Genomic DNA, 22,938 nt, shown 5'->3' with positions numbered 1-22,938 from the left:
GCTAACTTGCCTGGAAACACCAGGAAATGCTTCTGCAGAAAGCTGAGTTCGGTAGGATAAATACAAGTTAGAAAAGGATGCCTTAGGAATACAGAGAAGCCCTTGTAACTGCATGGGAGTATGACAGAGTTTGACATTTTTGGGGAAATGTAAGTAGTCAGATATGCAGGGAGTGGGAGTGATAAGAGATGACAGTGGACTAAAAGGCATATGCCAAACTGAGAAGGAAATTATGAAGCCATAATTTATGGAAGATCTTAACAAGAGAGGTGGAATGAACCCTTCTTATCAAAAGATCATGTAATAGACAATCTGAATAGGCCTTTATCTATTAAAGAAATTGAATAAGTAATAATCTTCTAAAACAGAAAGTCCAGGCCCAGACGGGGTCACTGGTGATTTCTACCAAACATTTAAGAAAGAAATTATACCAATTCTCTACAGTCTCTTCCATAAGACAGAAGCAGAAGGAGTACTTCCTAACTCATTCTATGAGGCCAGGATTACTCTAATATCAAAATCAGACAATGACGTTACATAAAAGAAAACTACAGACCAGTATCTCTCATGAACATAGGTGCAAAAGTTCTCAACAAAATATTAGCAAATGGAATCCAACAATGTATAAAAGAATTATATACAGTTACATATAAAATGGTGTAACATTTGAAAATCAGTCAATGTAATCCATCACATCAACAGACTAAAGAAGAAAAGTCACATGATCCTATCAATAGATGCAGAAAAAGCATTTGACAAAATCCAATAGTCATTAATCCTAAAAACTGAGTGAAGTAGGAATAGAGAGGACTTCCTCAACTTGATAAAGAACATGTACGAAAAACCTACAGTGAACATCATGCTTAATGGTGAGACACTAGAAGCTTTCCCACTAAGATCAGGAACAAGGCAACAACTCCTTTTCAACATCATATTGGAAGTTCTAGCTAATGAATAAGACAGGAAATGGAAGTAAAAGGTATACAGATTGAGAAGGGAGAAAATAAAACTGTCTTTGTTTGCAGAAGACATGACTGTCTATGTAGAAAGTCTGTACTTGTACTCTTACAGTATTATATAAGGAAGCAAAAGAAAGGAGGAAGTTAAACAAACGAAGAAAGGGCCCAGAACAAATAGCTTCACATTTAATAATGGTGTTTTCTTATGTAGTTAACAATTGATACATGAACGTAAGGTTATTAAAATGAATCCCAGTATATCATTTGTGGCTAGCTGAGCGTAAAATATCTTCTCACTATTCTTGAAAACTTTTTTCTTGGACTTTAAGACATAATGGCTTGGAGCTACTGGATACAGTTACTACATCATTGGGCATTTTATGGGTGCTATTTGTTTGTACACTGTATCTTTACTTTAAAAAACCTTTATTTAAAGAAGTTAACAGTGATCATTTCGATACTAGCCATTAAGTAATGCAAGCATAGTAATGTAGCATTTGATTATTGTGCCTTTGGTCCCCGTCTTTTTACAGTACTGCATTCCCATAGGTCATGATAAGTAATCACTCATGTTATCTTTTTGCATATTGCCTAATCTTCGTTTATAGAATAGGCAAATGAGTGAGGCAAATAGAGGTGTGGTTAAGAGCACAGGCTCTGTGCCTCCATTGCCTGTGTTAGAATCCTTGTTCCACCATTTCCTAGCTCTCTGACCTTGGGCAAGTTATGGAAGAGTAAGTGAAATAATCCATGTAAAGTGCTCAGCACGTGCCTGGCACATAGTAAGCACTTCATAAGTGTTAGTGGTTACTAAAAGTAATTGTATATTACACAGACCTTATATACTATTTTTACTATTACAACAAACAATGACACCATGGATTTAAACTTAGGTAGCTCTGACCCTAAAGCTCCCTTGTTTCCCTCTATCAACACCGTCTCTGTAAATTTTTAGTCATTGATGAAGACAGAACTGATTCTCTTTAAATTGCTTAGGCTCCGTGAAAGGTTTGCCAGTTTATCAGTCAAGATAGAGTAGATTATACTGCATTAACGAACAACTTCCATATTTCCATGATTTTTCACAAAAATCTTTATTTCTTACTCCCATTTCATGTCCTGGGATGACAGAGGCTTTTTCATCATAGTCACCCAGGGATCTCAGCTGATGGAGGCTCCATCTTAACATGTGCTTCCACCACCACCAAGGGAGGGAAAAGGGGATATGGTGACTTGTGCACTGTCTCTTGAAGTCTTCTGCTTGGAAGTGACACATGCACTGATGCTTATATTTCATTGGCCAAAGCCGGTAACACAGCTAGGTCCAACTTCAAACGAGCAGGGGAAAGTGCAGTTTTCTGGGTTTAGGAAAGAGAGAATTAGACATCAGTGAGCAGCATTAATAACTACCATACCAACAATTTGAATTTTTTTCAGTTTCCTAAGTTGATATTTATCTTTTCAATTTCTAAGTCTGCCCCCATCCTTTCTTATGTGTACAGATCTTCGTCAACTTATGATGGGGTTATGTTCCAATAAACCTAAGTTGAAATCATAAGTTGAAAATATTGTAAGTTGAAAATGCATTTAGTACATCTGTCCTACTGAACATCATAGCCTAGCCTAGCCTACCTTAAACGTGCTCAGAACACTTACATTAGCCTACAGTTGGGCTAAATCATCTCACACAAAGCTATTTTATAATACAGTGTTGACTGTCTCATGCGATCTATTGAATACTGTACTGACAGTGAAAAACAGTATGGTTGTCTGGGTACAGAATGTTTTTTTTTTAAAAATTATTTTAATTAATTAATTTATTTATTTTTGGCTGTGTTGGGTCTTCGTCTCTGTGCGAGGGCCCTCTCCAGCTGCGGCGAGCGGGGGCCACTCTTCATCACGGTGCGCGGGCCTCTCACCATTGCGGCCTCTCTTGTTGCGGAGCACAGGCTCCAGAGGCGCAGGCTCAGTAGTTGTGGCTCACGGGCCCAGTTGCTCCGCGGCATGTGGGATCTTCCCAGACCAGGGCTCGAACCTGTGTCCCCTGCATTGGCAGGCAGATTCTCAACCACTGCGCCACCAGGGAAGCCCCAGAATGGTTTTAAGTGTATCAGTTGTTTCCCCTTGTGATTGTGTGGCTGACGGGGAGCTGTGGCTGCCCAGCATCAAGAGAGAGTGTCGTCGCTAGCCTGGGAAAAGATCAAAATTCACAATTCAAAGTACAGTTTCTTCTGAATGCATATTTTCACGCCATTGTAAAGTCAAAAAATCATTAAGTTGAACCATTGTAAGTCAGGGACGTTTGTATAGATTGTTCAGGAAAAAGCCTAAGTATAGTTTCAGAGAAACACCTCTCTTTCAGAGAGGTATATCAGAGTTATCTGGAGACTTTTTCAAGATCATGTGCCCAAGACCCACCCAAGAATGGAAATATCTGTAGGTCAGGCTCTGGGTGTGTATCTTTTGAAAAAGCTCCCCAGATGGTTCTGGTTTGCTCCCTGTTGTGACTATGCAATTGTAAACTCATATTTGTTTTCAAGGGTTGTCCTTAAGACAGATGGGAGAAAACAGAGCTGAAAGGGTCAGAAAGAGGAAGGCATCAGGAAGGCGTTATGACTCAAGTGTAGCAGGGTTCTCAGCTCAGGCTGAAGCTGTGCTCACCTCACAAGTCAGTATATCTGGCTTCTGGCATGGGTAGATGACTCCAGGGTGCCATTTACATAAAGGAACACCAATCCTCATGAGAAAGACCTCACCTTAAGTTAAGGGAGACTTGACCCTGCCCCAACTTTTTATTGAAAAAAATTTTTTCAGAAGATTAAAAGAATTTACCCACCACTTAATTCAGTAAGTACTAGCATTTTGCCATATTTGTTTCATTTATTTATCTTTTTTGACATCCACTGATGGTTGTTGCCTGAATCAGTTATTTCATTGAGGGGCAGGGGGTGCCAAATGGTGATTTTCTGATTCTACCATTCTTTCTACATTTATTATCACTATCTAGCATTCTTCAATAAAGAGGAGCTTTCCTTATCAACTGGAGATGAATTAAGTTTTTCCTAAAAAGGCAGAATAAATAAATGCTTAATTTTTTAAAGTAGGGAAGATTTTTCAGGAGCCTATGTTTGATTGAAGGACATTTGGCCAGCATTGTAGTGGATAGATGATCTGAGTATAGCAGAGGCTTATGCATTTAGTTCTACAGCCCAACTCTCAGACTCAGAATGATAGAGCATGGTAGCTAAACTGGAAAATGGTGTAGGAATTATAGTGGCTGTAACACTGAGAACAGAAAGTGTCAGCAGCATCAGTTGCAAGGCTTGGGAAGTGTCAGAGGACAGGACCCATGGCACAGACATCGGCAGGTTCCTTCAGGACTGGTACCTGTTGGTGGGTCCCAGTAGCTAGCTATAGTGCCGCCGGTGGCCACGGCAGCTTGGCTGCTGTTTTGTTCATTAGCAACGCCGGGAACATCAGCAGCAGATGAGCAAATGGCGCCAACCAAGTGGGTAATCAAGAGGATTTTTCTGTAGAGCATCCATGAGGCAGCCATTGGGACACCCAAAGCTGTTGCAGGGAAACTGGAGCTCTTGAAGTGTGGGTAGAGTCCGAATCTGAGTCAGAGACATACGGATTTGGGAGACTTACTACTTTACTCTTGGGCTGGTGTGATCTGGGGAAAAAGTGCTGCATCTTACCAAGAACAGAAAATGGTGAAGAAAGGGTTCTTTTTAGGCAAAGGAAACTCAAGGGATAAAGTGATGTATACAATTTGAAAAGCAGGGAGATGATGGCAGGTGGATTAGATTGAAAGAGAAAATCCAAAGATACCAGTTGACTAGTTGAAGGAAGCAGGAAATCCGTCGGTATTTCATGACAGGCTTAGGGAAGCTAACCTCTGGCAGAAGTCGGTAGTGCATGGATGGCTGAAGGGCCAGTTTTCTGATCCACAAGTATATCTCTCTCCATTTGTTCAAATCTTCTTTTCTGCTTCTCAGTGCCATGTGATTTTTTAATAGTAAACACTGTTTCAATTAAAGAAAAATTAAAAGTTTATTCCCGATAGAATCCACATCCCCTGAAGAGTTAAAATGGTCTGAATATAAGGTTTCTTCTAATCTGTACTGAACATAGGGGTTGTGGTTACTAAAAGTTAGTCAAACCATATATAGGAAGTAAACTAATGATTGCTTTTTCCTTCCACTTTTAGGATTTTTTTTTTTTAAGGGAAGGCCTTTTTTTTTTTAACATCTTTATTGAGTATAATTGCTTTACAATGGTGTGTTAGTTTCTGCTTTATAATAAAGTGAATCAGTTATACATACACATATGTTCCCATATCTCTTCCCTCTTGCGTCTCCCTCCCACCCTCCCTATCCCATCCCTCTATGTGGTCACAAAGCACTGAGCTGATCTCCTTGTGCTATGCGGGGAAGGCCATTTTTATTAAACTTGTACATTTTACTTCTTCCTTTCAGAATCCTAATTAAAAAAACATGTTTCTGCTTACTTTAAAAAAACAAAACAAAACAGAAAACAAACAAAGGAAAGTATTAAACATTACTTTTGTGATCGGAAAGGAGACAATAGGATTCAACATAAGCTAAGAAAACTATACGTGGAGCAAAGAAATAAATCGAAGAGGAACCGACTCCCATCTAGGGATAGACCATTTGCAAAGTGCACAGCCCTTCACTAAGAGAATTTCCAAAGCAAACCCATCCCGGGAGACCACGGAGCAGCCCTCTTACCTTCTGGATTAACAAACAGACCAAGAGCCCTAATGATCGCGCAAATACAAACCAATCACTCTATTTGAAAAAGCACAGACGCGTTCAACACTCGTCTCCCCTCCCTTCCCAGATTCTCTTCATTAACGGGGGATTGAGGAGGGCAGCCCCTTGGCGACAGGGCATTCACAGGACGAAAGTGTCCTTCACCAGGTGCTCTTTGTCGCCCCCAGAGTGCCACACGGTGCGGGGGGCGCGTTCCTGGTTCCTCCGCCCCACCCTGATCAGGCAGACCGCAGAGGCTCCCAGCAAGAGGATCGGGACCATCACGAACAGCCCTGCCAGGACCACCACTTTAGTGCGGGGCGGGGCAGGACACAACTGCTTGCCGAAGCAGCGCTGCATGCACTCCTCCTTGGAGAGGTAGCGGTTTTTATTGCCCGGCATCCGCTGCAGGTGAAGTTATCACAAGAGTTCTTCTCGGCATTAAAGTACCAGCGTGGGAAGGATGCGCGGCAAGCCCCAGGGACAGCCTTGGCAGTGCAGTATTCTTCATAGTTGAAAATATCACTGGACAGGTCATCAGAATCCTGCCTTCCGGGAACACTTGGGACAGAGGAATCCGCTCCATTCCTGGACAGATCATCGATGGTGTTCACTGTGACACCAGCGCACTTTGCAAGACACTCCTCCTTGGTCATGTAGTTATTGTCATTCCCTCCGCAGCCTCCATACACAAACTGCTGGCAGGATCCCTCACTGACATTGTACCGCCACTTAGGGATGGAGGCCCGGCATTTCCCCACACTCTTCGAAACTCGGCAAAAGTCTGTGCAGCTGTGTGTGGCTGGAGAAACACCTCACTCTTAGTAGATGCCCTTGCTTCCATGGACGCCACATTCTCCGTCAGCCGCCTCAGCGGGAGAGGAGCAGCGATGCCAGGAGGGCGAGAAGTGCCCAGTACCGCATCAGCCCACACAGCTGCGCCGTGATGGGCTCCACCACTAGGATTTTTTTTTTTTGAAATATAAAAACAAAGTGACTTTTTGTCACCCTTCCCCTAAACATTGGTTTATCCATGGAGAAATGGAAACTTTTTCTACTGGAAGAAAGTAAGCTGAGAACTACTGCTGTGTTTGGTTCTATTTTTATTATTTATTAATCAAATATACATAGATTGAAAGGAAAATGAAAAAACAAGCTATGCATTAAATCATGGCAAACAGTCTGTATTGTAATCTGCATTTCATAAAATTAAGGAGTGATTTTATACAAATCCCCTCAAAATTAATAAAATTAAATTATGCTTAGCATTCAACGAAGTGATTGTAATTCAGCATAGTGGAACTATCTTTTTTTACTATAAAAGCTACCATGTGTTTATGGAGTGGCAATACAGTAATTAGTAAAAGTGTTTGGTTTTGTCAGTGATTTTTTTTCCCCTTGAGTGGAATTAATCAGTTTTTATACTCTGTAAGCAGTCATTGAATCATTCTTAGCTCTGTGTCAGCTAATTTAGTCAGGTGATGAAATCATCACAAGACTTTTTTGAGAACTCTAGACCTTCCAAAGTGGCAGAAAGTTAATTGTTGCCTCAAGAGTACTAACAGGAGCATTGGGCATGCACAATTCTGTGGCTGCAAGGAAAGTGAGCAGCACAGTGGTGGTATTTAGTGGACTTCATGTTCAGAAGAAGCCTCCTCCCAGAATCCATCATGTAATCCTTAATTTAGAAGCAGGTGAACCACAGTACTAACCAGAGAGCAAGTGAAGTGCAGAAACAAGAGCCGAAGATGTTCTCTAAATCTTTTTCTTAAAAATAAATTTATTTATTTATTTACTTTTGGCTGCGTTGGGTCTTCGTTGCTGAGCACGGGCTTTTTCTCTAGTTGCAGTGAGCGGGGGCTACTGTTCGTTGCGGCGCGCGGGCTTCTCATTGCAGTGGCTTCTCTTTGTTGCGGAGCACGGGCTCTAGGCGCATGGGCTTCAGTAGTTGTGGGTCGCAGGCTCAGTAGTTGTGGCGCACGGGCTTAGTTGCCCCATGGCATGTGGGATCGTCCCGGACCAGGGCTCGAATCCGTGTCCCCTGAATTGGCAGGCGGATTCTTAACCACTGCGCCACCAGGGAAGTCCTATGTTCTCTAAGTCTCGAAGTGATCTTAGGCAGTTTGTAAACTGGTGTATATTGTCTTCAGCATCCTTTCACTTCCTTATCTGCTTCTCTTCTACTTCATAGTGCTTGGTGCTAACTACCCTAGATACCACATTGCCCCAGTCCATCCAAGCCTATCCTCTCCCGTCAAAGCTCTCTTTGCACCAAAATTACCTACATTCCTGTTTTGGAGAGTCTCTGATATTAGAAAAAAAGTAACTTTACTGTAGTGATTTGCCCTAATGAGTACATGGATTATTAATAGCCAACCTCTTAACATTTTCAGATATAATTGTTATTTTAAAGAAGAATGCCTGTTCAAATGAATTTAAATTTGAAAGAATTTCTTTCATTATTAGGATGTAAAAAAAAATTCAGGCCGTTTCAAGAGGGCATTTTTGGGGAGGGTAGGAGTGAAAGCAGTTTGGTTATCTCTTGGAGACCAGTTCTGCGTTTACTTAGAAACGTAAGCTATTCAGCCTTTCCACAGTTTTACTTCCCTATGTGAAGAGCCTATAAGTTCTTAAGCTCTCAGTTCTTTCACACTGTCTCTTTTGACGATGGTAGCAGGGATGTTGGTTTTATTGTATGAGCTGTTTGAAAAGTCTTTCCTGTACCTTGGTAACTAGGTTGCTAAGTATCTTTGTTATTAGGTCTCTGTCTTGAGAGACTTAGTTGAGGAGGAAAAATAGATGAAGAAACATATGTAATAAGCACTTTAATAAAAAAGTTTCTTAGAGGAATTGACATTTGACTTTACTAATTAATTCAACAAATATTAACTAGGTGCCTGCTATGTGCCAAGTACAGCCTAGGTGCTGGGAATACAGTGATTAATAAGATAGGCTTGGTCCCTGGCTCCATGGGGCTTACTATCCAGTGGTTCCAGACAGTGGGCTGCAGGCAACATGTCCTCAGGGAAATGGTTATTACATAGAGGTCAGACAAAATGCAGAGACTTTCTTTCATATTCCATGATGGTAAAGTGGCATTCCGTATGCAATGGAAAAATAGCCAATCAAGTTATCTTGTATGATTATATGGAACTATGTACTCACTGAGGAGGAAGCTCTGGGGAATCAGATAGCTGTTGTCATAGTTCAAGTTAAAGGGGAACAGGTGTGATTGAACCATGATGGGTGCCTTTAATCGCATGGGGTAATTTAAAGCAAGCAGGTGACATACTCAAATTGCAAAAGTGTTGCCTTAATGGAATAAAACTCAAAAGCCTTTATGGGAGAGTGTTGTAAAAATCTCTTATTGCTTGTAGTCATAGGGCTGAGGTAACTGAAAACCAAATTCAGAGACTGATTCTGTGATTTGGTAAATTATATTAGTATGTGAATCCACATACTTTGCCAAGCATTTTATATGAATGTCAGGGTAAGCTAGATTAGGGAAGAGTGGGGTCTTGACAAATGGAATAGCAGTATATGAGAGACATCAGGGCTTAGAGAACCCCAAACTCCTAGATTTATCTAAAACAGACTTCTCAGCTGTGGCACTATTAACATTTTGGAATGGATTATTTTGCTCTGGGGGGCTGCCCTGTGCATTGTGAGATGTTTAGTAGCATCCCTGGCCTCTATCTACCAGATGCCAGTAGAACCCCATCCCTGAGTCATGGCGATCAAAAATGTCTCCAGATATTGCCAAATGCCTGCCCCCCAGGTGAGGCAAGGGAGGAAATTGCCTCTGGTGTGAGAAGCGTTGGATAAGTGTTACCTGTTGTGCAAACCTTGCCTAAGGAAACCATGACTCATTGAGGGAGAAAACTGAGAAGTCGTCTCATGCTCCATCTCCCATTATTGCTTATCTGGTAATTCAAACTTAACGTTTTGTTTAAATCATATTAAACATTTTATAAAACTAAAACAAATTACTAATTCTAGAATTAGTATCCGTCAGTGTAAAATACATAGCTTGCTTCATACTTGTTATATCTAGACATATATACACACAGACTTAAGAGTAATATGAATTATTTAATATTACAAAGTGTTTCTCAGTTGCTATGTATAATGGTATTGAATAGTATGCTAATTAGTGCATATCACTGGATACTCCAGCTAGAATTTGAAGTGAAATTTAAAAAAATGGACATCCGATACTCTGAGACTTTAATATGCAAGTATCTATTTCATCTGTGCTCTCAGAGAGAAAGATTTGTCAAACTAATTAATTTGTATTTTCTCTTACGGAAGTGCTTCTGCTGTTCATATTCCTTCTGTAGCAAAGTCTGTGTTTGACAGCAGAAGCACAACCCACACTCCTATACAACATTCAGGGTCAGTCACCTTTTATTTAGAGGAGAAAGGAGGACAAGAGCAAGCAATGAGGAGAAGCATCTCCAAATGAAGTTACTGTCACAAAAGGGACACATTTAAGGTTATAGATTGCACTGTGCCAGCACTGGATGCTGGGCCTTGATTGATAACGATACCCATGTGTTCCTTCATGAATTTATTCTCTCCATCTCTCTGATTCATAGGGCTCTCTAACAAGTGGGGCCCAGGCACTCAGTTCTAAGGCTGGCATTGGGTCTTATCATTCAGTGTGCACAGCTTAGGTCCTGCTCCTGTTTCCCAGTAGGGTACCTGCACCACAGCTGTTCAGTTATTCTGCATTTACCAGTTCCAGTCTTCTGCAGGAAGAGTTAATTCCATGAAGGAGGGGAAGTAGAGCTCTATCTCCTTTTCTCCCTTTTATATTTTTATATCTTTTTATTTTGAAATTTTAGATTTACAAAAAAGTTGCAAAGATAGTACGGAGTACCTGTACACACTTCCCCAAGCTTCCCCAAAAGGTAACATCTTCCATAATCAAGCTGCATTTACCAAAACTAAGAAATTAACATGAGTACAATAGTGTTGACAAAACCACAGACTTTATTTGGAGTTTACCAGTTTTTTCACTGATGCCCTTCTCTGTTTCAGGATATTACACTGCATTCAGTCATCATGATCCCTTAGTCTCCAAGCTGTGACAGTTTTTTGGTCTTTCCTTGTCTTTTGTGACCTTGGCAATTTTGAAGAGTACAGGTCAGGTATTGTAGGCTGCCCCTCTATTTGGGTTTGCCTGATGTTTGGGTTTGTCATGATTACATCAGGAATATGGATTTGGGGGAAGAATGCCACAGAGATGAACTGCCCTTTTCACTGCATCGTATCAGGAGAACACGACACCAACATGACTTGTGACTGGTGATCTTAAACTTGAGTGCTCACTTGGCTAAGGTGGTGTCTCTGGGTTCTCTCGTTAACTGTGTCTCTCTTTCCATACCCTAGTCTTTAGAAGAAAGTCGCTAAGCCCAGCCCACACTCAAGGGGTGGGGAATGTACTTTATTTTTTTAAATTAATTTTTATTGGAGTATAGTTGCTTTACAATGTTGTGTTAGTTTCTATTTTACAGCAAAATGAATCAGCTATACATATAAATATATCCCCTCTTTTTTGGATTTCCTTCCCATTTAGGTCACCACAATGCATTAAGAAGAGTTCCCAGTGCTATACAGCATGTTCTCATTAATTATCTATTTTATACATAGTATCAATAGTGTATATGTATCTCAGCCATAAAAGGGAACGAAATTGGGTCATTTGTATAGACGTGGATGGACCTAGAGAGTGTCATACAGAGTGAAGTAAGTCAGAAAGAGAAAAACAAATATCGTATATTAATGCACGTATGTAGAATCTAGAAAAATGCTATAGATGATCTTATCTGCAAAGCAGAAATAGAGACACAGATGTAGAGAACAAATGTACAGATACCAAGGGGGAAGGGGGGGTGGGAGGAATTGGGAGATTGGGATTTTTTTTTTTTTTAATTATTTAATTATTTATTTATTTATGGCTGCATTGGGTCTTCGTTTCTGTGCGAGGGCTATCTCTTGTTGCGCCAAGTGGGGGCCACTCTTCATCGCGGTGCGCGGGCCTCTCACTATCGCGGCCTCTCCTGTTGCGGAGCACAGGCTCCAGACGCGCAGGCTCAATAATTGTGTCTCACGGGCCTAGTTGCTCCGCGGCATGTGGGATCTTCCCAGACCAGGGCTCGAACCCGTGTCCCCTGCATTGGCAGGCAGATTCTCAACCACTGCGCCACCAGGGAAGCCCGGAAATGTATTTTAAAACTGCATTCTATCAGTCCTTATTTAATATCCCTTCTTACCCTGCCCCCCTACCCCCACTTCCAAAAGTCCACTTAGTTCCTGAGCCTTTGGAAGATTCTGTGATATACATCAATTTACTTCTTGGCTTTCCCCACTATATGCTAAGTCACTTTTCCACATTCCAGCCTTAATATTTTGTTGCTATTGTCTCCTCTTCTCTTCTCTCTGGATTTATAGGTTTGTGAGTTAAAAAAAAAAATCCCTCTACTGTACTTTCAGTGGAGTTTCAGAGGAAGTAAAATTGAATTATTATACTCAATCTGCCATCTTTATCTGGAAGCCTCGGGGGAAACAATTTTTAATCATCAATACTGACAATCTGCATTATTTGCCATTTCTGTTTGTCATAATTCTACCATTGATATAATCCATAGAATCACTGAATGCTTTTTTTTGGTACCATTGTTATGTTTCATAAAACACTGTGATCAGTCAAGAAACTCAGTTCACAGCTAGAGAAGTAAAGCTTCTAGTATTGGTTGGTGTGATTGGCCCTGATTATCAAAGGGTTACTGTATTAGGGTTACAGTATTAGGGTTACTATTATAAAGCTAGCAGAGTTGGATGCTTTCTTTTACATGCCCAGTTATTAAGTTTAACAAAAAACAAGGCAGGCTTAGACACCTCAGGAATCAAAGGTGTCTAAGGGTCAGTTGACTAGGCAAAGAACTTTAACTGACTTACACTAGCCAAAGGCAACCAAAGCTTGAATTGATGGAGGAAGGGAGTCAACATATCCACTATGGCTTCTTGACCATTTGTGTAAATGAGGACTGTAGCTCTCCACGTATTTGCTCTCTTTCTCTCTCCCTCCCTTGGCTTTCACCTTTCCTCTAATTTTTTTAAAGAATTTTAAAGAGCAGTTTTAGGTTTATGATAAAATTAAGAAGAAGGTACAGAGATTTCCCATATACAGGCATACCTTGTTTTATTGTGCTTTGCTTTATAGTGCTTGCAGATACTGTGTTTTTTTTACAATTGAAGGTCTATGGCAACCCTGCATCAAGCAAGTCTGTTGGTGCCATCTTTTCCAACAGCATTTGTTCACCTAATATCTCTGTGTCAATTTTGGTAATTATTGCAATAGTTCAAACTTTTTCATTATTATTACATTTGTTATGGTGATCTGTGATCAGTGATCCTTGATGTTAGTATTGTGTAATAGTTATTTGGGGGAACCATTAACCATGCCCATGTAAGATGGTGAACTTAATTGATAAATGCTGTGTGTATTCTGACTGCTCCACCGACTGGCTGTTCCCCCATCTCTCTCCCTCTCCTCAGGCCTCCCTATTCCCTGAGACACAACAATATTGAAATTTGGCCAGTTAATAACTTCACAGTGGTCTCTAAGTGTTCAAGTAAAAGGAAGGGTTGCACACCTCTTACTTTAAATAAAAAACAAGAAATGATTAACCTTAGTGAGGAAGGCACGTTGAAACTAAGATAGGCCAAAAGCTAGGCCCCTTGCACCAGTTGGCCAAGTTGTGAATGCAAAGGAAGTGTTCTTGAAGGAAATTAAAAGTGCTATTCCAGTGAACACACAAATGATAAGAAAGTGAAACAGCCTTATTGTTGATGTGGAAAAAGCTTTAGTGGTCTGGATAGAAGATTGAACCAGCCATAACATTCCCTTAAGCCAAAGCCTAATCCAGAGCAAGGCCCTAACTCTTCAATTCAATGAAGGCTGAGAGGTGAGAAAGCTACAGAAGAAAAGTTTGAAGCTAGCAGAGGCTGGTTCATGAGATTTAAGGAAAGAAGCCATCACTATAACATAAAAGTACAAGGTGAAGCAGCAAGTGTTGACATAGAAGCTGCATGCAGCAAGTTTTCCAGAAGATCTAGCTAAGATAATTAATGAACGTGGCTACACTAAACAACAGATTTTCAGTGTCAACAAAACAGCCTTATATTGGAAAAAGATGCCATCTAGGACTTTCATAGCTAGAGTGGAGAAGTCAATGCCTAGCTTCAAAGGACAGACTGACTCTCATGTTAGGGGCTAATGCAGCTGGTGACTTGAAGTTGAAGCCGGTGCTCATTTACCATTTTGAAAATCATAGGGCCTCCCGGAATTCTGCTAAATCTACTCTGCCTGTGCTGTATAAATGAAACAACAAATACCAGATGACAGCACATCTGTTTACAACATGGGTTACTAAATATTTTAACCCCACGGTTGAAACCTACTGCTCAGAAAAAAGGATTCCTTTAAAAATATTACTGCTCATTGGCAATGCACCTGGTCACCCAAGAGCTCTGATGGAGATGTACAATGAGATTAAGGTTGTTTTCATGCCTGCTAACACAACTTCCACTCTGCAGCCCATGATTAAAGAGTAATTTCAACTTTTAAGTCTTGTTATTTAAGAAAGGCTTAATTTTCAGAAGGCTATAGCTGCCATAGATAGATATTCCTCTGATGGATCTAGAAAAGTAAATTGAAAACCTTCCTGAAAGGATTCACCATTCTAGATGCCATTAAAAACATTCATGATTCATGGGAACCGGTCAAAATATCAACATGAACAGGAGTTTGGAAGAAGTTGATTCCAACACTCATGGATGATTTTGAGGGTTCAAGACTTCAGTGGAGGAAGAAACTGCAGAGGTGGTGGACATAGCAAGAGAACTAGAAGTAGAAGTGCAGCCTGAGGATGTGACTGAATTGCTGCAATCTCATGATAAAACTTTAATGGATGAGGAGTTGCTTCTTATGGATGAGCAAAGAAATTGGCTTCTTGAGATGGAATCTACTCCTGGTAATGATGTTGTGATCATGGTTGAAAGACAACAAAGGATTTAGAATATTACATAAGCTTAATTGATAAAACAGCAGCAGGGTTTGAGAGAATTGGCTCCAATTTTGAAAGAAGTTCTACTGTGGGTAAAATGCTATCAAACAGCATTGCGGCCTATAGAGAAATTGTTCATCAAAGGAAAAGTCAATTGATGTGACAAACGTCACTGTTGTCTTATTTTAAGAAATTGCCACTCCAACCTTCAGCAACCATCACCTCGATCAGTCAGCAGCCATCAACACTGAGGCAAGACCCTCCACCAGCAAAAAGATTACGACTCGCTGAAGGCTCAGATGATGGTTAGCATTTTTTCTTTAGCAATAATGTATTTTTAAATCAAGGTATGTACATTGCTTTTTTAGACATAATGCTATCGCACACTTAATAGACTATAGTATAGAGTAAACATGACTTTTCTATGCAATGGGAAAATTAAAAAATTCATGTGACTTGCTTCATTGCGATATTTGCTTTATTGCAGTGGTCTGGATCTGAACCCACAACATCTCTGACGTGTGCCTGTACTCCCTACCCCAACATACGCACAGCCTCCACCATGATCAACATCACTCACCAGAATGGTACCTTTGTTATCAAGGATAAGCCTACACTGACACATCATAATCCCCCAAAGTCCATAGATTACCTCAGGATTCTCTCTTGGTGTACATTCTGTGGGTTTGGACAAATGTATAATGACATGTATCCATCATTATTATATCATCCAGAGTATTTTCACTGCCCTAAACATCCTCTGGGCTCCACATATTCATCCCTCCCTCCCAGCCCCTGACAGCCACTGATCTTTTTCTTGTCTCCATAGTTTTGCCTTTTTCCAGAATGCAAAGTAGTTGAAATTATACAATATGTAGTCTTTTCTCATCTTTCATTTTCCTATAATTTTATATAAAGTGTTTTGATATTGGTTATGTTTATCATTTAGTGACTAGGCTGCAGTTTTTTCCTTTTTATGCATTTTAATAATTTTTATTACTTTTTCAATAGGTAATGCATCTTTGTGGCTCAAAAACTAAAACAACATAAAGAGTATATATTGAAAATTCTCCCTCCTGTCTCTGTCTGCCTTGTTCTTCCTTGCCCCACCCCCATTAGTAACTGGTTTTATTATTTTTCTTGTGTGTATTTTTGGTGTTTCTTTATGTAAGTACAAACATATTCTTATTCTTCTCCTTCTTACACAAAAGATAACATACTATTTAAATTGTTCTGTGCTCTGCTTTCTTCACTGAATAATATGCATTGGTATATAGAAAGTTTCTTGTTCTTTTTTACAGCTCCGTGGTTGTCCCAATGTTTGTTTAACCAGTTCCCTATAGGAAATGGGGTTTGTTTCTCCTTTTTGGCATTGCAAACAACACTGCAATAAATAACCTGCTACAAACCTCATTTTGTGGGACTTCCCTGGTGGCGCAGTGGTTAAGAATCTGCCTGCCAACTCAGGGGACATGGGTTCGAGCCCTGGTCCAGGAAGATTCCCACATGCTGCGGAGCAACTAAGCCCGTGCACCACAACTACTGAGCCTGTGCTCTAGAGCCCACAAGCCACAAATGCTGAGCCCTTGCGCCACAACTACTGAAGCCCGCGCAGCTAGAGACCGTGCTCCGCAACAAGAGAAGCCCGCACACCGCAATGAAGACCCAATGCAGCCAAAAATAAATAAATTTATAAAAAACAACAACAACAAAAACAAAAACCCTAATTTTGTAAGTGGGTAGGTATATTTGTACCTAAATACCCAGAAGTTGGAGCGTTGCAGAATATTGACTTAGTATTACAGTGGATCTGGAGTGGGATTAGCTGTCATCTACAGGGACAGGGACAACCAGAAAAATAGCACCCACTTCTAGTATTTACAACAGAGAAAATGTAATGCAGGGAAGTGGTTACCAGGTGATAGAAGAGCTGAGAGCCTAACTGAGAAAGTGAAGCAGAAGAGCCACAGCTTGTAGCGTGGAGAGACATAAATGAAAAACCCGTGTTACTGAATCCCAGAGCTGCGGGTCATCTGTTGGAGACCAGGACCTCTAAGGATCTGTCTAGTGGGAGCTGGGTCCACTAAAGAGGTGCAGTCCCTGCCAAAGAAGTGCCTGAGTTAGAAGAGAGAGGAGAGAAATGTCCTGGCTTATTCCTTCCCTCCCTGTCTTCCAGTCTTTCAGAAATCAGCTGATAGTGAGTTTGGGTATCACAGTTAACAGAGGTCAGCCCCTTGCAGTCCAGAGCAGTGCAGCAGAAGGGCAAAGAATGGATTTGAGGAAAAGCAGTTTCAGAATCTAAATAGCCAGCCCTTTTGCTACTCAGCATTTAAGTTCACCCTTCTGCCCATGTTTAATACCTTCATACTTCTGCCTGTCATACAGTGACATTCTCCCTTTCTCCCCAGACGAGAAGAGAGACTCAAAGTCCCATTAGTCATTGTCTCCTTCTCATGTTCAGGATCTACTGGTGAGCCTCACTCTACTCCAGCAGCTCCAGATGTGACTTTTTGTGACCTGGTGACCTATGAACTAAATTGTAAATTAAGTTCCACCACCACTCCATACAAAACTGCAGGAGAGGGGCTTCCCTGGTGGCGCAGTGGTTAAGAGTCTGCCTGCCAATGCAAGGGACACGGGTTCGAGCCCTGGCCCGGGAAGATCCCACATGCCGCGGAGCAACTAGGCCCGTGTGCCACAACTACTGAGCTTGTGCTCTAGAGCCCGAAAGCCACAACTACTGAGCCCACGTGCCACAACTACTGAGCCCACGTGCCACAACTACTGAAGCCTGCATGCCTAGAGCCCGTGCTCCGCAACAAGAGAAGCCACGACAATGAGAAGCCCGCGTACCGCAACGAAGAGTAGCCCCCTCTCGCCACAACTAGAGAAAGCCTGTGCGCAGCAACGAAGACCCCATGCAGCCAAAAATAAAAACAAACAAATAAATTAATTAATTAAAAAAAAAACTGCAGGAGAAGGGGAAGGGGGAAAAGTAGAAATCATCGGTTAGTAGGTACATAACAAAAATATGCATTAGTGCTATCATCCTTATTGCTGTATAAAGTCACAAGGTCATAGTTGATATTTATCACTTCCCTCTTTTACTTCTTATTCCATATTTCCTTTGTTTTTAGCTAGCACTTCAGGTGGTTAGTGTTCTTTACTTGGCAGGTGACTGTATCAGTCAGGATATAGTCACAACAACAGAAAACACCCTTGGCATTTCAACAGAGAGAATTTAATATAAGGAATTAGTTAAGCAGTTTTGGAGAACTGAAAAGGCAAAAAAGGGGCTACTGAGCTAACCCAGAGATAGGAACTGTATGATGAAGCTGTCACTCCTGGGGTTGGGGGGACAAAAGGAAGCTTGAAGGAGAGGATCCTGAGGCCTCCGAGGTGGTCTCAATAGCTGACTATTGCTGATGTCTTTGATTAGACATGATGAGGCTGGTTCTAGGAGTGCCCCCCGCAAGCTGAACACGGTAATTGATAACCACTTGTCAGGAAAGGAGTGCATCCTTTCTCCCTCCTCTTCCTTGCAGGAAGTTAACTGGCAACGTAGAAATATAGTTCTCATAGTCCCAACCTAGCGTCACAAAGCAGAGTGTAAAGGTGTGGGTTTGAACTGAGAGACAGTGGTGTAGTAGCTGGGACAGCGCATCACTTTACCTATTCAATATCCACATACAACTTTCTACATATATTTCAACTTCCTGTACAGCAATAACACATTTCAGCTTTTCTTTAGCAAGATACAACTGTCCTTTGTAGAAATAGGCACTCTCACCTTTTCCACAAAAAGAAAAGGTCACAAATGTCATTTTATTGATCTTTGAATGATGTCAGTTACTCCTCAAGTTCAGTTAGAGTCCCTCTAGAATATCCTGCAAGCTCAAGATGAAACTGTAAAGTTAACCACTGCCATTATTCTTACATTGCGAAAGAAGAAAAAATTAGTTTGTATATACACAAATACATAAACACACATGTATACAGACATACAGTAAGCAAAAAAGAAACTAATGTTTAGATATTAGTCCTTTCTTCTCTCTGGTCATGAGCCTGTAGTTGATACTTGTAACTTCCTTCTTCCCCTACTCATTCTATATTTCCTTTACTCTGAGCCAGCACCTGTACCAGGTGGTGTGATCCAAAGCTTCATTCCTGAAGGCGCTGGATCTTCAGTGGTCTTGTCTTGTCTTGGTTACTGTAGTTTCCCACTAACTTTTGCAGTGAGAATATAAAGGAGAAAATGAATATAGGTGACAAAAGGGAGATAGAATTGACCGATGTGGCAACTGATGATGTGGGTGGGAGGAGAGAACAAAATATGTGCATTAAAAATTTTACACAGATGTGACACAGTTCTGGTTTGAGTTTGAGTGGAGTGAGATCTGGGATTAATGTAGGGTTACCAACTGTCCTGGTTTGCCCCAGAGTGAGGGATTTCCTAGTACGTGAAACTTCCTGCATTAAAACAGGGAAAGTCCCTGGAAAACCGGAATGAGTTGGTCACCACAACCTAATATGAACTGGCAAAGACTGATTAGTGACAGTAGCTTCTTGGCATGAGCACTGAGTCACCTTCTGGGATAACCAGTCTTTAGGGAGTGAGCAGTCAAGATGTGCTAAAGTTGTCCCAGTAAGAGAGCCTTTAACTGGTGCAGGGAAATGGTGATTCTTAAGACTCCATGGTAGCTGTCATTCAAATCCATCCCCAACCCTTGGAACCCATGGATCCAATGTGAGTTCTAGGGAGAGAGGAGGTTGGGGGTAAATATCTGTGACACCTCCCCCCACAACAGAGTGTGACCCAGAGGGGACAGATTCTTTCTCACCACAGACCACCCACAGCTCTGGAAACTTGAAGGCTCTAGTGCATTGATGACTTCAGTTGCAGGTGGGTTGGGAGGTTACAAGGGTTGGAGAGGAGGAACTTGGTAACACGGACTGGCACACGGAAGCACTGAAATCCTCAACAGGGCAGAATAACATTTATGCAGGTGGGGTATAAATCAGTGAAATTTGAGTTATTACAGCAAAACGTAACATCTGCAGGCTGGGGTGTGGGAGGCCAGAGGAAACTTGGCAACACTTAGGCTTTTCTTGAAGCAATTCCAGTCCAGAGGAAAGGATTAGGTTACTTTCTTGTAATATTGTGCCATCTAGTGTTAATTTTCATATACCCCTTTGTCCTAGTTAGATGCTTAAAAAGAAGCAAATGAATTAAGAATCTGAAGACAGTTTCCAAAGTCATCAGTCACGTTTATTTCATGTCCATCAGTTCTTTTGTTTATTTGACAAATACTGATTGAATGCTTTCTATATGCCAGTTACTTTTCTAGGCATTGAGATTACAGCTGTAAACAAAATGGACAAAAACCCTGAACTCATGGAAGCTTACATTTTTGTGGGGAGAAAGACAATAAATAAGATAAATAAGTAAAATACAATATATAGTATGCTATATAGTTATAATTGGTAAAGAGAAAAAATAAGGAAGGAAGAATTAAGTTTAAAATTTTGGAGCGAGGGGACTCTATAATTTTAGACCAGGTGATCAGGGAGGCCTGACTGAGAAGATGACCTGTGAGTAAAAAACAGAGATAGTGAGGGAGTATTCCAGGCACAGGGAATGGTGCAAAGGCCCTGAGGTAGAAGCATGCCTGGTGAGTTCAAGGAACAGTGGGGAGGAGTAGACTGAACTAGGGGGACAGTATTAGGAGATGAGGACCTTCGGGATCACAGCAAGGAGTATCACATTTATTCTGAATAAGATGGGAAATCAAAGTTTTGAGCAGGGGCATGGTCTTATGCACAATTTAATATTATCACCCTGGCTGCTGTGTTGAGAACAGACTGAAAGGAGGCAAGGGCAGAGGAGAGTGGTCAGGCTGGTGGAGTAGAAGGACCCTGAGCTCACCTCCTCTCATTAGCACACCAAAATCACAACCATCTGCAGAATAACCATGGTTGAAAAAGTCTGAAACCTGCCAGAAAAGATTTTCTACAACTAAAGACATAAAAGAAGGAACCACAATGAGACCAGTAGGAGGAGCGGATATGTGATATAATAAAATTTCATACCCCACAGGTGGGCAACCCACAAACTGGAGAAAAATTATATTACAGAGGTTCTCCTGTGGGAGAACCATGTCAGGTCCCCCAGCCTGAGAGTCCAGCACTGGGAAGGGGAGCCATCAGAACATTTGGTGTGAAGGCCAGTGTGCCTTGATTGCAAGAGCTCCACAGGACTGGGGGAAATAGAGACTTTACTCTTAAAGGGAGCACACAAAATCTCACATGCACCAGGACCAAGGGCAAAAGCAGTAATTTCATAGAAGCCTGGGCCAGGTCTACCTTCTGGTCTTGGAGGGTATCCTGCAGAGGTAGGGTGCAGTTGTGGCTCACCCTGGGAACATAGACACTGGAGGTGGATGTATCAGGGAGCATTCATCTGCATGAACTCTCCTGAATGCTGACATCTTGTTTGGGTCATTAGCACCAAGACTTGGCCCAACCCAGTAGCCTGTAGGCTCCGGTGCTGGGACACCTCGGGCCAAACAACTAACTGGGTGGGGACACATTCCCCACCCCTCAGCAGACAAGCTGCCTAAAGACTTCCTGAGCCCACAGCTTCGTCTAGACATTCCCCTAGAATGGCCCTGCCCACCAGAGGGCCAACACCCAGCTCCACCCACCAGTGGGCAGGCACTGACCCTTCCTGCCAGGAAGCCTGCACAAACCTCTAGACCAGCCTCACCCACCAGGGGGCAGACACCAGAAGCAAGAAAATTACAGTCCGGCAGCCTGCAGACCAAATCCAAATGCAGGCCAGACACTACTCTGGGACCAGTTGGCCCCTGGCCCTTGGGTAGTGAGAGGGGAGTGCACTCCTGGGATGCATAGGACATCTCCTACAGAGGGCCACTTCTCCAAGGTTGAGAAACCTAACTAACCTACCACATACATAAAAATACAAATAGCAATTTAGACACAGTGAGGCAACAGAGGAATATGTTTCAGACGAAGGAACAAGATAAAACCCTAGAAGAAGAACTAAGTGACATGGGGATAGGCAATCTACCTGAGAAAGTGTTCAGAGTAATGTTTGTAAAGATGATCAAGGAACTCAGGAGGAGAATGGAGGCACAGAGCAAGAAATTAGAAGTTTTTAACAAAGAATTAGAAAAAATAAAGAACAAAAAACAGAATTCAAGAATACGATAACTGAAATGAAAAATATGCTAGAAAGAATCAGTAGTAGACTAAATGAGACAGAAGAACGGATCAGTGAGCTGGAAGACAGAGGAGTGGAAATCACTGCTGCTGAACAGAAAAAAAAAGGATGAAAAGAAATGAAGACAGTTTAAGAGACCTATGTGACAACATCAAGCATGCTAATATTCGCATCATAGGGATCTCAGAAGGAGGAGAGAGAGAGAAAGGGCCTGAGAAAATATTTGAAGAGATAATAGCTGAAAACTTCCCTAACCTGGAAAAAGAAACAGTCACCCAGTCCAGGAAGTGCAGAGAATCCCATACAGGATTAACCCACAGAAGCGCACACTGAGATACACTGTAATCAAAGTGACAAAAATTAAAGATAAAGAGAGAATATTAAAAGCAACAAGGGAAAATCAACAAACAATATACAAGAGAACTCCCATAAGGCTATCTGCAGACCAGAAGGGAGTGGCACAATATAGTTAAAGTGGTAAAAGAGGAAAACCTACAACCAAGAATACTTTACCCAGCAAGGCTCTCATTCAGATTTTTTTTAATATAAATTTCTTTTTCTTTCTTTCTTTCTTCCTTTCTTTCTTTCTTTCTTTCTTCCTTCCTTCCTTCCTTCCTTCCTTCCTTCCTTCCTTTCTTTCTTTCTTTCTTTCTTTCTTTCTTTCTTTCTTTCTTTCTTTCTTTCTTTCTTTCTTTCTTTCTTTCCTTCCTTCCTTCCTTCCTTCCTTCCTTCCTTCCTTCCTTCCTTCCTTCCTTCCTTTCTTTCTTTCTTTCTTTCTTTCTTCCTTTCTTTCTTTCTTTCTTTCTTTCTTTCTTCCTTTCTTTCTTTCTTTCTTTCGTGTTGGGTCTTCAGTGCTGTGCATGGGCTTTCTCTAGTTGCGGTGA

The 22,938-nt window shown here is 41.4% G+C and overlaps 1 pseudogene across 1 annotated transcript; it reads right to left on the bottom strand.

Moving 5' to 3' along the window:
- Positions 1-26: 26 nt before the first annotated feature.
- On the bottom strand, positions 27-22,621 carry LOC309664819 (kunitz-type protease inhibitor 2-like; annotated as a pseudogene). Its single transcript, XR_014268426.1, has 3 exons — positions 6,591-22,621; positions 4,859-6,539; positions 27-2,317 (listed from the first exon to the last, which is right to left on the bottom strand). The product of XR_014268426.1 is annotated as a kunitz-type protease inhibitor 2-like (transcript).
- Positions 22,622-22,938: the final 317 nt, after the last annotated feature.

The sequence above is a fragment of the Balaenoptera physalus genome (genome assembly GCF_965194825.1).
Source record: "Balaenoptera physalus genome assembly, chromosome: 7".
In the NCBI taxonomy this organism is placed as follows: Eukaryota; Metazoa; Chordata; class Mammalia; order Artiodactyla; family Balaenopteridae; genus Balaenoptera; species Balaenoptera physalus.
Note: the sequence above shows the minus strand (reverse complement) of the source record. Positions and strands in the feature narration are given on the sequence as shown.